This window comes from Scyliorhinus canicula, chromosome 17, assembly GCF_902713615.1.
Source record: "Scyliorhinus canicula chromosome 17, sScyCan1.1, whole genome shotgun sequence".
Taxonomy (NCBI): Eukaryota; Metazoa; Chordata; class Chondrichthyes; order Carcharhiniformes; family Scyliorhinidae; genus Scyliorhinus; species Scyliorhinus canicula.
Genome location: NC_052162.1, coordinates 2,136,313 through 2,152,311, shown reverse-complemented (window position 1 = coordinate 2,152,311; position 15,999 = coordinate 2,136,313). Strand labels below are relative to the sequence as shown.

The 15,999-nt window shown below is 49.5% G+C and overlaps 1 protein-coding gene across 2 annotated transcripts in view; it reads left to right on the top strand.

The window, feature by feature from the left end:
* The first annotated feature begins 3,182 nt into the window (after positions 1-3,182).
* Positions 3,183-15,999, top strand: part of LOC119951396 (rho guanine nucleotide exchange factor 6-like) — a 208,987-nt gene continuing 196,170 nt past the window's right edge. For both annotated transcript variants that reach the window (XM_038774539.1, XM_038774538.1), the window contains exon 1: positions 3,183-3,272. The gene's annotated coding sequence lies outside the window, so the exon portion shown is untranslated. The remainder of the gene's footprint in view (positions 3,273-15,999) is intronic.

Below are 15,999 nucleotides of genomic sequence, written 5' to 3'. Positions count from 1 at the left end.
TAATGGAGTTTTGTTTCGATTAAGGGCGTTCCCTGTGGAGTTAATTATGTACATCGTGTTTCAGCTCGGTACAATGATGTAATTAATGGGAGGAGCTAGAGGACCAGGCATTTTGAGAGAAGCAGTTAGTTTTACTAACTGGAGATGGAAGTCAAACTCTAAAAACAATTTGTTAAGACTTCAGCACAAGGTCATGCATCGTTCTTACAGGGTCAGATCTCTTTCTTTAAAGCAGTGACAAATGGTATCTCTTTCTCAAAGTTAAGTATCCAGACTTCTCTAACAAATATTAGTGGGTGCTCGCTGTATTTAACCGTGGATTGGGATCGGAGATGGTTTTGTTGTTAGAATGGGAGTAAAGATTTAAAAAATGTTTTTTTTTTAAGAGTACCCGATTATTTTTAAGGGGCAATTTAGCATGACCAATCCTCCTATTCTGCACATCTTTGAGTTGTGGAGGTGAAACCCACGCAGACACGGGGAGAATGTGAAAACTCCACACGGACAGTGACCCAGGGCCTGGATTTGAACCCGGGTCCTGAGCGCCGTAGGCAGCAAAGCTAACCACTGCGCCACCGTGCTTTCCTCAGTCTTATTAAATTCAAATGTTGGGGTTTCTGTCCAGTATCCGAGACACTGTGGTCTGGTCCGGAACCCTAATAATTGGCACAGCGGGTGTGATCCAAGGGAGAACTGATTTGTTTATTGGTGAATACCTGCCTCCTGAGCTTGCTACAGTATCCATTAACATTGAGAGATGGGGCAAATTTATACTTTTAAAGAATGTTGAGGGTTGTTTCATTTCAAATGTGGATTATCTCGGCTGCGGTTTATCAGTTATCAAATTGTGAGTTTTCAGAGCACGTTGTTGGATGTGGATAGGTTTGAAGCTTCTTCAGTGAGATGGATGCTCTCAATAAAGAGATTTATTTTGCAGCTTGGTAGTTAGACAGCATCAATCAGGTAGGGGAAAACCTCAAGGAAGAGCTGATAATTATATTAATGCTGAAATGACATCTCCGTATGGAGATGGTATGTGCTTTACTGGGTGCTGGCTCCACTTTCATTTTATTCATTCATGGAATATAAGACAGCCTTTTTTATTGCCCATTCCTCAAGTCCTCAATGTCCATGAAGGACACTGTATTGCCCATTCCTAATTGTCCTTGGGAAGGTGGAGGTGAGCTGCCTTTTGAAGCATGGCAATTTGAGGTGTAGGTACATCCACAGTGCTGTTGGTGGAGGGAGTTTCAGGAATTTATCCCAGTGGCAGTGGAGGAACGGTGATATATTTCCAAGCCAGGATGCTGAGTGACTTGGAGGGCAGCCTGTAGGTGGTCCAGTTTCCCTGCATTTGCTGCCCTTGTCCTAATTGGTAGAGGTTACAGTTTGGGAAACGCTGTTGAAGGAGTCTTGGTGAGTTCCTGCACTGCATCTTGTATATGGTACACACGGCTGCTAGTGTGTGTTGGTGATAGAGGGAGTGAATATTGGGAGGTGATGGATGGGGTGCCAACCAAGCGGGCTGTTTTGTCCTAGATGTAACTTGTTGATGGATGTAACTAGTATGGTAAATAAAGGGAAACCAGTATATGGGGTATACTTGGATGATCATAAGGCTTTTGATAAGGAAGCACAGTGGCATAGTGGTTGGCACTGCTGCCACACTGTGACATGGACCCAGGTTCAATCCCTATTCTGGTCTGTGCGGAATCTGCACATTCTCCCCTTGTCCGTCTGAGTTTCCTCCGTGTGCTCCGGTTTCCTCCCATAGTTCAAAGATGTGTAGGTTGGCGGGACTGGCCGTGATACATTGTCTCCCAAGTGTCCAGGGGCTAAGTGGGGTTACGAGGCCAAGATAGGGTGCTCTTTCAGAGGGCTGGGGAAGACCTGATTGGCCGAATGGTCTCCTTCTGCACTGGAGGGGATCTATGATTCTAAGGCAGGTTAATATGCAAGCTTCTGTTGATGTAGATGTAATAGAAAGTTAGGAGAATCCTGGGTTTGGGAGAGGGAGTAGATTCTGGGATTTTTGGGGAGTTGATATTGAGAATGGATCCTGTGTTTTTCTGGGGGTGGTCCTGGGGTTTGTTGGTGGAAGGTGTGAATCCCACCTCATTTTGGTGGCTGATAGTGGATCCCGGGTTCCCCCCAATGATGCGGAAAATTGTTATTTCTGGAAGTGGGGAGTGGATCCTGCTTTTTGAGGGGCGAGGAAGTGGACTGTTTTTGGGAGGTGGGCGTGGATCCCATTTTTAGGCGAGTTGGGCAGAATGGATCCTGGTCATTCTGGGGGATGGGGAAGGTGGATCCCAGATTTAATTGGGGCAGGGGTGGAAGTCGGGTTTCCCGGGGGAGGGGAGTGGATCCCGGTTTCCTGGGGCTGAACCTGGTTTCATGGTGAAATGGGATCTTGGATCTTGCTTTTTCTGGAGGATCAGGGGAGTGGACCCCGGTTCTCTTGGGGGTCGGGGGGGGGGGGAAGAGTGGTGCGCGGGGCTCAGGGAGTGGATCCCGGTGCCCGGGGGAGTGGATCCCGGTGCTCGGGGAGTGGATCCCGGTGCTCGAGGAGTGGATGGAGTGGATCCCGGTGCTCGAGGAGTGGATCCCGGTGCTCGGGGAGTGGATCCCGTTGCTCGGGGGGAGTGGATCTCGGCGCTCGGGTGAGTGGATCCCGGTGCCCGGGGGAGTGGATCCCGGTGCCCGGGGGAGTGGATCCCGGTGCCCGGGGGAGTGGATCCCGGTGCCCGGGGGAGTGGATCCCGGTGCCCGGGGGAGTGGATCCCGGTGCCCGGGGGAGTGGATCCCGGTGCCCGGGGGAGTGGATCCCGGTGCCCGGGGGAGTGGATCCCGGTGCCCGGGGGAGTGGATCCCGGTGCCCGGGGAGAGGGGACGTGATCCCGTGGGTGTCCGGGTGTCCGGTCAGTCCCGTGGATTGGTCTGTCCCAGTGTCTGGTCAGTGCCGATGTCTGGGTATCCGGTCAGCCTCATTTCTGATTGACCGGTCAGTCCCAGTGTCCGGTCAGCCCCGGTCATTCCAGGTGTTTGCGGTCCGAGTCCCGGGTGTCCGGTCTCTCTGGTCGGTCCGGATCTCTGGGTGTCCGCTCTGTCCGGGTGTCCGGTCTCTCGGGTCTGTCCGTGTGTCTGGTGTCCGCACTCACTGACCAGCCTCTCTCTCTCTCCCTCAGTTTTGTCCGGAGCCGCGAACCGAGAGCGAAACCTGTGGAAATATCCGTGAGTTCTTGAGGGGCTGCTCAGCGCTTCATATCGAGGTGAGTGACCCCCTCCCACCCTACCCTGACCCCCCACCAAAACACACCCCACCCTGACCTCCCCCTGCCTCTGACCCCCCCCGCGTCTGACCTCCCCCCCGCCTCTGACCCCCCCCGCGTCTGACCTCCTCCCCGCCTCTGACCTCCCCCCCAGCCTCTGACCTCCCCCCCAGCCTCTGACCTCCCCCCCGCCTCTGACCTCCCCCACCGCCTCTGACCTCCCCCCCGCCTCTGACCTCCCCCCCCGCCTCTGACCTCCCCCCCACCTCTGACCTCCCCCCCCTGCCTCTGACCTCCCCCCCGCGCCTCTGACCTCCCCCCCGCCTCTGCCCTCCCCCCCCCGCCTCTGACCTCCCCCCCGCCTCTGACCTCCCCCCCGCCTCTGACCTCCCCCCGCCTCTGACCTCCCCCCGCCTCTGACCTCCCCCCCCGCCTCTGACCTCCCCCCCGCCTCTGACCTCCCCCCCCCCGCCTCTGACCTCCCCCCCCGCCTCTGACCTCCCCCCCCGCCTCTGACCTCCCCCCCCCGCCTCTGACCTCCCCCCCCCGCCTCTGACCTCCCCCCCCCTCTGACCTCCCCCCCGCCTCTGACCTCCCCCCCCCCGCCTCTGACCTCCCCCCCCCCCCGCCTCTGACCTCCCCCCCCGCCTCTGACCTCCCCCCCCCCCCCCCCCCCGCCTCTGACCTCCCCCCCCCCCGCCCTGACTTCCCCCCCCGCCTCTGACCTCCCCCCGCCTCTGACCTCCCCCCCGCCTCGGCCTCTCTCTCCCTCTCGCCCCAACCACCATATTGGTGTATAACATATTGAAAGGGATTGATAAAGTAAACTTCCCCTTCTGGGGCAATCTAGAACGAGAGGTCACAGATCTAGGTTGAGAGGCAGAACTGAGATGAGAAGGAACTACTTCTCGCGGAGGGTGGTGAATTTGTGGAACTTGCTGCCCCATAGTGCGGTGGAATCTGGGTCATTAACTGGTTACATGAAGAAGATCGATAGATTTCCGATTTAAAACGGGTTAAAGGGATATGGGGAACAGGTGGGGAGGTGGATTTGAGACCAGGAAGAGATAAGCCATGATCTGATTGAATGGCGGAGCAGGCTCGAGGGCTGAATTGTTGACTTTTCCTAATTCTTATGTTAAATGGGTGACCCCTTACTCTGAAATTAAGGGAGTGGCCATCTTTGGAGTGTCTAACTCGCTGGGGCTGCAGACGGGTATGAAGGCTGATGTCTTAGCCTTCGTCTCACTAATAGCCCAGGGGCGAGTTCTGTTTGGCTGGAGGTCCCTGCTGTCACTAAGCCCTTGGCTTGGTTGGGGGATTTGATGGAATTTCTACATCTGGAGAAGATTATGTTACCTTGAGGGGGTCTTAGTTGGCATTAAGGTTTGCTCAGGTTTTGTTTTCTTTATCGGGGAAGAGGTTTGGGAGGTCAGAATGGGATAATCAGACCATAGAATTTATAGTGCAGAAGGAGGCCATTCGGCTCATCGAGTCTGCACCGGCACTGGAAAGAGCACCCTACTTAAACTTAAGACCACACCTCCACCCTATCTCCATAACCCTATTGGACACTAATGGGAAATTTAGCATGGCTAATCCACCTAACCTGCACATCTTTGGACTGTGGGAGGAAACCGGAGCACCCGGAGGAAACCCAAGCAGACAAGAGAAAGTGCAAACTCCACACAGTCACCTGAGACGGGAATTGAACCCAGGTTCCTAGAGCTGTGAGGCAGAAGTGCTAACCACTATGCCACAGTGCCTTATTAGAGAAGGTGGAGAGACAGAGGCTGGTGGACTCCAATCTCAACATGGACCCCCAGGGTACAACTGGTTTCTTCATTCTGAGGCTTGTGAATGTTTGGCTTTCTCTTCCCCAGAGGGCCGTAAGTGCTCAGACGGGAGTACACTGAAGATTGAGATTGAGTGTAAAGGATTCACTGGATTAGACAGTAAGGTGTGAGTGAGGTCTGGAATCAGCCATGATATTATTAAATGGCCTAACACATTCAAGGAGTTGAATGGTCTGTTCCTGCTCCTAATCCTGTCTTATGTACCTGAGACATCATTATTTCTAATAATCCAGGTTTATTTATATTGCGATTTGTAATACGCGCACGTTGTCTTCTGTTTGTATTCAGTAGTGTTCCCTTTGCTTTTAATCTTGAGGCAACAGCTTGTTCCTCAATCTCAGGATTTCTGATAAATGATCAATTTGGCTCTTAGTGGACAGTATCGGGGGTGGACAGGAATGTGGGGTTGGGGTTACAGTCCGACCAGCCATGCAGCAGGCCCGAGGGGCCGAATGGCCTCCTAATTCGTTTGTTCATTTCCTCCTGTGTGATGTCCCCCTTGTGTTGAATTCTTTTTACTTGTATATTAACCCCGTTTACTCTCTGATTGTTCTGTCTGGGTGCTTTAGCATTCCCTGCCCTCTTCCTCTTCTCTAAAGCCACAGTGTGTACCAGGCGGAACGGACCGATTGCCCTTGTGAGACCGACCACCCCCCCCACCCCATTCACTCATGTTGGGGAGTATTTTGGACGTGTGGTGCAGTTACAGCGGGCAGTAAAAAAGGCGAATGGTATGTTGGCCTTCATAGCAAGAGGATTCGAGTACAGGAATAGACATGTTTCACTGAAATTGTATAGGGCATTGGTGAGGCCACACCTGGAGTATTGTGTGCAGTTTTGGTGTCCTTATCTGAGGGGTTGGTTTAGCTCAATCAGCTAAATCGCTGGCTTTTCAAGCAGGCCAGCAGCACGGTTCGATTCCCGTACCAGTCTCCCTGGACAGGCGCCGGAATGTGGCGACTAGGGGCTTTTCACAGTAACTTCATTGAAGCCTACTCGTGACAATACGCGATTTTCATTTCATTTTTCATTCATTTCAGGATGTTCTTGCTATGGAGGGAGTGTAGCGAAGGTTTACCAGGCTGATTCCTGGGATGCTGGGACTGTCATACGAGGAGAGACTATATCGGTTTGAATTATATTCATTGGAGTTTAGAAGAGTGAGAGGGGATCTCATAGAAACGTACAAAATTTTAACAGGATTAGACAGGGTAGATTCAGAAAGAATGTTCCTGATAGAATCCCTACAGTTCGGAAGGAGAGGCCATTTGGCCCATCGAGTCAGCACGAACCCTCTGTAAGAGCACTCTACCCAGGCCCACTCCTCTACCCTTTTGCCATGACCCCATCTAACCTTTGGACACTAAGGGGCAATTTATCATGTCCAACTCACCTAACCTGCCCGTCTTTGGATTGTGGGAGGAAACCGGAGCACCCGGAGGAAACCCACGGAGACACGGGCAGAACGTGCAGACTCCGCACAGATAGTGATCCGAGGCCAGAATTGAACCTGGGTCCCTGCCGCTTGCAGCAGTGCTAACTACTGTGCTGCCCTCTTCCTGATGGTGGGACAGTCCAGAACTAGGGGTCATAGTTTGAGGATAAGGAGGTAAACCTTTTAGGACTGAGGTGAGGAGACATGTCTTCTCCCAGAGAGTGGTGAATCTGTGGAATTCACTACCACAGAAAGTAGTTGAGGCCAAAACGTTGTGTCATTTCAAGAAGGAATTAGATATAGCTCTTGGGGATCGGGGGATATGGGGCGAAGGCGGATCAGGATTTTGACCTTGATGATCAGCCGTGATCATAATGAATGGCAGAGCAGACACGAACGGCCAAATGGGCTCCTCATGCTTCCAGTTCCCATTTGTGTTTCTATGTATGTTAGATAGTCTCAGCGTGAGATTCCACTCATTAACCACTCCGAACACACTGCCTGGGTAATTACCATTGCTTGGGTCTGATTGGAACATCCTGGTTATTGAAAAGGACTCAGTGGAAATGATGAAAAGTGTTTCATGTTGGCCCTGCCTTCATATCAATGATGGACAATTACTGAGACTGTGGCTTAAGCTGCACTCCGTGTGAATCAGATTGAATAAAAGTAAAAAGTGGAAGAGGAGGTTTTACTAACTTAAAACTCTCAGTTCCTGGTTTCAAAATAATAAAAGGCGCAATAGCTGGCCAGGTTCATGAGATCAATTTCCCCATTCCCGTGCAGCCTCTGCACCTTCACTTCTAGATGGGAAGAGCTTCCCAAGAGCGAAAAAACGGACTTCTCAGAATCACAGAATAATACAGTGCAGAAAAGGCCCTTCGGCCCATCGAGTGCATGAAAAACACTGACCTGTCCACCTAATCCCATTTGCCAGCACTCGTCCCGTAGCCTTGAATGTGACGTGCCACGTGCTTATCCAGGTACTTTTTAAAGGATGTGAGGCATCCTGCCTCTACCACCCCCAGGCAGTGCGTTCCAGACCATCACCACCCTCTGGTCAAGAAGCTTTTCCTCAAATCCTCCCAAAACCTTCCGCCCCTCACCTTGAACTTCCGTCCCTTCGTAACTGACCCTTCAACTAATGAAAACAGTTGCTTCCTGTCCAGGCCCCTCACTTGGTGCCTTTTGTCACCACAGTCCCAAATTGGTTCACAGCCAGTGAAGTACTTTTGAAGTGGGGTCACTGTTGGAATGTAGAAAATGCGGCAACCAATTTGCATGCAGTGAGCTCCCACAAACAGCAATATGATAATAACCAGATAATCTCTTTTTAGATATTGAGAAGTGATACATGTTGGTCAGGATATTGGGGAGGACTCCCATCAGTCCCAGATCATCTTTGAAATACTGATAGCGGGATTCTTTACATCACCAGGGAGGCCAATCTCGTGCAAAATAAGATCTCTGACAGTGCAGCACTCCCTCAGTACTGACCCTCTGACAGTGCGGCGCTCCCTCAGTACTGACCCTCTGACAGTGCAGCACTCCCTCAGTACTGACCCTCTGACAGTGCGGCACTCCCTCAGTACTGACCCTCTGACAGTGCAGCACTCCCTCAGTACTGACTCTCTGACAGTGCAGCACTCCCTCAGTACTGACCCTCTGACAGTGCATCACTCCCTCAGCACTGACCCTCTGACAGTGCGGCGCTCCCTCAGTACTGACCCTCTGACAGTGCGGCACTCCCTCAGTACTGACCCTCTGACAGTGTAGCACTCCCTCAGTACTGACCCTTAGTACTGACTCACTGATAGTGCAGCACCCAGGCTTCGAGACCGGATACAATATACTCCGTGACACCCGAAACGCCCAGCCTTCCAATCGGGACTTGAAAGCATGGCCGCTAACTCTCGGTTAGGTCCTCGGTCCCCACTCTTGGCATGAGAATCGGCTCACAAACAGCCCTTGCCTGGCCTCTCCTCACCGAGTCGGCGGGAATTGGCGACATACCATGCAGCAGGATTTGCAAGGACGGAACGCAAGCCCTCACCAGGGAGATTGCTCTTATCAGATAACAGGATTCTCTTCTCAGTGCCCACTATTCTCTCTTGGATATTTTGTCATTCAGCCAAGTGAGCATCAATAACTCACTATGCAAGCTGGGCCCCACCCCATCACTCCAATCAAATGAGGATTTTTTTCGATTTAACTCTTGGTGGGGTGTGGGGGGGGGAGGGAGGGAGGGGGAGGAGGGGGAGGAGGGGGAGGGGGAGGGGGAGGGGGAGGGGAGGGGGAGGGGAGGGGGTGGGGGAGGGGGGGGGGAGGGGAGGGGGGGAGGGGGAGGGGGGGGGGAGGGGAGGGGGGGGGAGGGGAGGGGGGGGGGAGGGGAGGGGGGGGGGGGAGGGAGGGGGGGGGGAGGGGAGGGGGGGGGAGGGGAGGGGGGGGGAGGGGAGGGGGGGGGAGGGGAGGGGGGGGGAGGGGGGGGGAGGAGGGGGGGAGGAGGGGGGGGGAGGGGGGGGGAGGGGGGGGGAGGGGGGGGGAGGGGGGGGGGGGAGGGGGGGGGAGGGGAGGAGGGGGGGGGGGGGGAGGGGAGGGGGGGAGGGGGGGGGGAGGCGGGGGGGAGGGGGGGGGGGGAGGGGGAGGGGGGGGGGAGGGGTGCCGTGTCTGCCTAAGGAGTTAAATGCTTTATTGGTTAAGTAATTGGAATGGTTAATAATGCAGAAAAACCTTGCCCCATAGTTTGCGAATGAACAGTTCATTCAGGAAGAATTCTTGGTCTTTACCTTGCGTTGGACGATTGTTGACATTGAAAGGATGGGGTATTTGTGGTGGTAATCGTGTCATAACCGTGAATAGTTCTGTGTGGATGACCCACTTTGGGGAACCAGAGTGCAGGCAGTTACTGCCATTTATAAAGGTGCTTTGAGCCACAAAGCTCTCAGTAACATGAAACTGTATATCTACCACAGTGCGGGGAGTTGGGGGGGGTCACAGTAGAAACTCTGTTTCATGTGACTACAGTGGATTACTCGAGCTTCGCTCTCACCGTTTAATCATGTCATCTGATCCCCTCAATTATTCACTGCTGTGTATCTATTATTAATGGAGTAATGCAATATAATTTTAGAGTCCATGAGTAAATAGCTTAATTTAGACAGACCATGTTAAAGACCGTGTTTCTGCTCATTCCTGCACCAGTTTCAGACTTTCTTGTCTCCTGGGAAGGTGGTGGGTTCGGGAATATTATCCGTACGTAGTTTGTCAACCCTGTGTGGCACCGAGAGAGTTCTTCATTGTCAAGAAGCATTCTGGAGGAGGTGCTAAACTGAGACTTACTTCTGGGAGATGTTAAAGATCTGATTTGACTGTTGGAGGAAGATCAGAGAATTCTGGAGACTTGGCCAACATTACTTCCTCTCCCGATTAAATATGGCTGAGTGGAGCTGTTCAGACCATATTCTATCATCCAGAATGTCCCTGAATTCTCCTTCATTGCAATGTCCAAGGGGTTTGTAAATTATGCCGTGACTCTGGATGTCCATCCTATATGTTAATCACTCTGTTGGTGAAGATCATCCGAACGTGGGTAGCACAGTGGTTAGCACTGTGGCTTCACAGTGCCAGGGTCCCAGGTTCGAATTCCCGCTGGGTCACTGTCTGTGCGGGGTCTGCACGTTCTCCCCGTGTCTGCGTGGGTTTCCTCCGGGTGCTCTGGTTTCCTCCCACAGTCCAAAGATGTGCAGGTTAGGTGGATTGGCCATACTAAAATTGCCCGTAGTGTCCAAGAAGGTTAGGAGGGGTTATTGGGTTACGGGGATAGAGTGGAAGTGAGGGCTTAAGTGGGTCGGTGCAGACTCGATGGGCCGAATGGCCTCCTTCTGCACTGATGTTCTGTGTTCTATACCAGGCCTCCATTTTGTTCCTGATCTTTTGAGCCTGTGTCCCATTGTTCAATTATTGTCATTTAAGTTAATGTCCCCGATTTACCTTTTGCTGTACTGTTTAAAATGGAATACCACCTTAAGGATGAAAGTGTTTATCTAATCTTTCATCCAAACCTGAGCTTTTAACACGAAGGGCAAGTCTTGTATTTCTTGTCATTATCTCCCGGCCAATGGTTCAGTCTCACGTGCAAGTGGCCCCGCGACCAGAAGGTGTGATGTGGCCACAGCCTGGTAGACATTAACGCACTCTGTATGTCACTAATTCACTAGATCATCTAACATCTGTTGGGTTTGTTATTGATGTCACATGTCACATTTCAGTTGAACATGCGCAACCCGATTTTCATTGTTTACAAGAGATGTGGTGTAAGATGATGTGTGTTACCTTCCTGTCACCTTCCTGTCTTCTTGGCAATCTCCAGTTTGTATTAAATTTGTACCGTAACGGTGATTTCAATTCAAATGTACGTCATTGGCTGTAAAGTGTTTTGGAAGGTAGTGAGGCTGTGGAAGGTGCTACTTAAATGCAGGCCTTCCTTTCTGATGCCGTACAGTCTGGGCCAGGCTTCACTTACACTAGAAACACTGACGGGTCGGGCACTTTGGGAGGAAACAACACACGATTGAAATAGTCAATCTCCAGAATCGGGTTTCTGATCAGAGGTCAGAAATAATTAATTGTGAATTACAGGAGAAAGGTATCACATTGTGTAGTTATTGTGTCGCAGCTAAATTCATCTCGCAGTTCTTCAGCCCTCTTTTTAAAGACTCCTGTGTTGACTTTGGCTTCTAGATGTCGTTGGAAATAATTCTCTTCTTTTGTTTTTTCTAACTTACTGTTAACCTGAGGGTTGCTAATTGCTATTTTACAGATTAATGGCAACAGTTTGGAATGTAAACTAGTCCAGTCTGTGCACCGCTACCTGATGTGGAATATTGCAAGCAGACTGAGCAGGACGCTACAGAAAACAGCTTCCATTCCATCAGTTTAGACCTTGAGTAGAGACCCATTCAGGAAACGGTGAGGATGGTAATAACAAACATCCCGCTGACACAATCAAGAGTGACGCTGAGATCGGTTCTACCTGGTTCTAGGTCACTCCTCTCTTGGATTTCTCTCCAAATCTTCTACATTCCCAGGATCAGATCAGTCTCTCTGCCTTTCCCTGAGCTTGGGTAGGGGTGGGGCAGGCAGGTTTTGACCAGGTTGCTCCCTGTGGTCATCGACTCTGTGGCACTGGATGGCCCTGGGGGTGGGTAAGTGGCACCCTAGTGGGGTTAAACTGAGATGTGACCTGTGGGATGTGGTTTGAGAAGAGAGGGAATGTGTATGTGCAGATAAAGGACGTTGCTCATATTTTAACCAGGGTGATTTTTATAATTTGGAGCCAAGACCTTTGAAAATCATTTGCCGTGTGTAGCGTGACCAGTTTAAATGGTGTCTTCAATTTGATTGCATTGTTGGATCTGTAACTGTAACACGATGATACAAAGATTTGTAGAGGGACAGGTAGTATTGAGGAAGCAGACGGGCTGCAAAAGGACTTGGACAGGCTAGGAGAGTGGGCAAAGAAGTGGCAGATTGGATTGGATTTGTTTATTGTCACGCGTACCGAGGTACAGTGAAAAGTATTTTTCTGCGAGCAGCTCAACAGATCATTAAGTACATGGGAAGAAAAAGGAATAAAAGAAAATACATAATAGGGCAACATAAGATATACAGTGTAACTACATAAGCACTGGCATCGGATGAAGCATACAGGGTGTAGTGTTAATGAGGTCAGTCCATAAGAGGGTAATTTAAGAGTCTGGTGACAGTGGGGATGAAGCTGTTTTTGAGTCTGATCGTGCGTGTTCTCAGACTTCTGTATCTCCTGCCCGATGGAAGAAGTTGGAAGAGTGAGTAAGCTGAGTGGGAGGGATCTTTGATTATGCTGCCCGCTTTCCCCAGGCAGCGGGAGGTGTAGATGGAGCCAATGGATGGGAGGCAGGTTCGTGTGATGGATTGGGCGGTGTTCACAACTCTCTGAAGTTTCTTGCGGTCCTGGGCCGAGCAGTTGCCATGCCAGGCTGTGATGCAGCCCAATAGGATGCTTTCTATGGTGCATCTGTAAAAGTTGGTAAGGGTTAATGTGGACATGCCGAATTACCTTAGTTTCCTGAGGAAGTATAGGCGCTGTTGTGCTTTCTTGGTGGTAGCGTCGACGTGGGTGGACCAGGACAGATTTTTGGAGATGTGCACCCCTAGGAATTTGAAACTGCTAATCATCTCCACCTCGGCCCCGTTGATGCTGACAGGGTGTGTACAGTACTTTGCTTCCTGAAGTCAATGAGCAGCTCTTTAGTTTTGCTGGCATTGAGGGAGAGATTGTTTTCGCTACACCACTCCACTAGGTTCTCTATCTCCCTCCTGTATTCGGACTCGTCGTTATTCGAGATCCGGCCCACTATGGTTGTATTGTCTGCAAACCTGGAGATGGAGGTGGAACCAAGTTTTGCCACGCAGTCGTGTGTGTACAGGAAGTAGAGTAGGGGGCTAAGTACGCAGCCTTGAGGGGCCCCGGTATTGAGGACTATTGTGGAGGAGGTGTTGTTATTTCTTACTGCTTGTGGTATGTTGGTCAGAAAATCGAGGATCGAGTTGCAGAGTGGAGAGTGTTATGGGAGCGGCGTTTTAAGAACCCCAAAATGTATCATGGAGTTGAACCAACCTCTCCCTTTAATGTATTGTTGCTTTTGAAGCACACGGCTTGGTCACCAGGTGTGGTATTACAATTATGGACACGTGGGTTTTTAAACACAAAACCATGTTTATTCCATGAATTCAACGTAACCTTTTTAAATAAACATTGGATCCCTCAACATCCCTTACTTCAAAGATAACCCCGAAAATAATACAACACTAAATAATTCCTCAAAATGTTCCTTCAAACCTCCAAAAGACTTAACACCTTTAAACAGAAACACATCAGGTTAAAGACATTACTATTATGAGTTTAAATCACCCAAATGATTCAGAGATAGTCTTTCCTGGAGAGATCACAGCAGATCCAGCTCACTGCAAACACAGACACACCCAAGCTCTTTTTCTTCATGGAGCTCTCAGCAACCCAGCCAGGCACTTTTCAGCTGCTTTCTCAAACTGAAACTAAAAGCAGAAGTGAGCTCAACTCAGCTACCCCCACCCTCTGACATCACTTCAGTAATATGAGCTGCTCCATTTCTTAAAGGTTCATTGCTTAAACATTCATTTGTTAAAGGCACTCTCACATGACACCTCCCCCCAAGAAAAAAATAAATAAACCATCAACTTCAAGATGGTTTCATTTTTCACTTTTGTACCATCCACTAAGAAGTGTACACAGTAAATATACTTTTTTGTTTCACAAAAAAAACAACACACGCAAACAGGCATAATAATAAAGTCCATCTTTCCCGTTCTTCCTCCAACCAAAATCCTTCCATTCACCACATTCGTGACAAAGCATCGGCTATCACATTTTCCCGTCCTGCCACATATACTATTTTTAAATGAAATGGCTGTAACAATAAACTCCAGCGAAACAGCCTTGCATTGTTATTCCGGAATCGCTCCAAAAATGTCAAAGGATTATGATCGGTATATATAATGGTGTCAGATGAATTGCTGGTCACATAAATGTGAAAATGTTTCAAAGCCAGCACCAAACTCAAAGTCTCCTTCTCAATCGTCGGAAATGTTTTCTGGTGAGAATTCAATTTCTTTGGAAAATAACCAGCAGGCCGCTCTAGCCCTTCGTCGTCTTGTAGAAGCACCGCACCTACACCCACATCACTCGCATCAGCAGCCCTTTGAATGGTTTGGTATAATTTGGGATGACTAACACAGGAGCAGTGTTTAACGCAGCCTTCAGGCCGTCAAATGCCTGTTGACACTCCTCCGTCCACTGGAATTTGTTACGCTTCTTGAGCAAGTCCGTCAGTGGAGTGACCACACTGCTAAAATTTGGTACAAATTTCCGGTAAAATCCACTCATACCAAGAAACCACGTTATTCCCCGTTGTGTCGAGGGTATCGGAAACTCCCTAATAACTTTCGTTTTCACATCCCATGGGACCATTCGTTACTGTCCGATTGTATGGCCGAGGAAAGTGACTTGGGCTTTTCCAAATTCACTTTTGGCTAGGTTTATCGCCAGACCCGCCTCCTGAAGTCGATCAAATAACTCCCTCATATGTTTTAAATGTTCTTTCCATGTCTGGCTGAACACTACCAGATCGTCGATGTATACCGCACAATTGGGTAATCCTGAAACGACTGTATTAGTTAACCGTTGAAATGTGGCTGGGGCGTTTTTCATGCCAAATGGCATAACTTTGAACTGGTATATGCCATCTGGAGTCACAAAAGCTGAAATTTCCTTTGTCCTTTCAGATAAAGGTACTTGCTAGTAACCTTTCAGTAAATCAAATTTGGAAATAAAGGCGGATTATCCATCTTTCTCAATGCAATCCTCCAAACATGGGAAAGGGTAAGAGTCCGTTCTTGTAACTGCATTAACCTTTCGATAGTCCACACACAACCGTTGGGTACCGTCTGGTTCAGGTACCATCACTATTAGTGAGCTCCATTGGCTGCAACCCATTTCGATTATGCCATTTTCAGCATACTCTCAATCTCTCTGTTAACCTGTGCCAATTTTAAAGGATTAAGTCTATATGGATGTTGTTTGAGAGGAACAGCATTTCCCACATCTACATCATGTATAGCCATTTTAGTACTTCCCAATTTATCTCTACAAACTTGCCCATGTGATATCAATAACTCTTTCACGTCAGTTTGTTTTTCCTCTGGAAGGTAACTTAACAATTCATCCCAATTTTTAAGAACATCCTCATTTTCCAATTTAATTTGAGGTATGCAAATTCACAGTCATCTAGATTTGGTTCGTCACTTTGAGTTAAAATCATTAAAACTTATTTTTTCTCTCCTTCCCTTTCAAAGTACCCTTTAAGCATATTCACGTGGCACACTCGGTGAGTCTTCCTTCTATCTGGTGTTTTTAACCACATAATTCACCTCATTTACTTTCCTTTCAATCTGATAAGGTCCACAAAACCTAGCTTTTGATGGCTCACCTGAATGAAATGAAATGAAAATCGCTTATTGTCACGAGTAGGCTTCAAATGAAGTTACTGTGAAAAGCCCCTAGTCGCCACATTCCGGCGCCTGTTCGGGGAGGCTGTTACGGGAATCGAACCGTGCTGCTGGCTTGCTTTGGTTTGCTTTCAAAGCCAGCGATTAGCCCTGTGAGCTAAACAGCCCCTGATGAACCTACCATTGGTAACAACACTAAAACTTTATCTCCATTGGCAAAACTACGAACTTTGGATTTCTTGTCCGCTACCCGTTTCATCACATTTTGTGCAACTTTCAAATGTTGTCCAGCCAATTCACCTGCTCTATTTAATCCTTCCCTAAAATTTGGCGCGTAATCCAATAGTGTAAT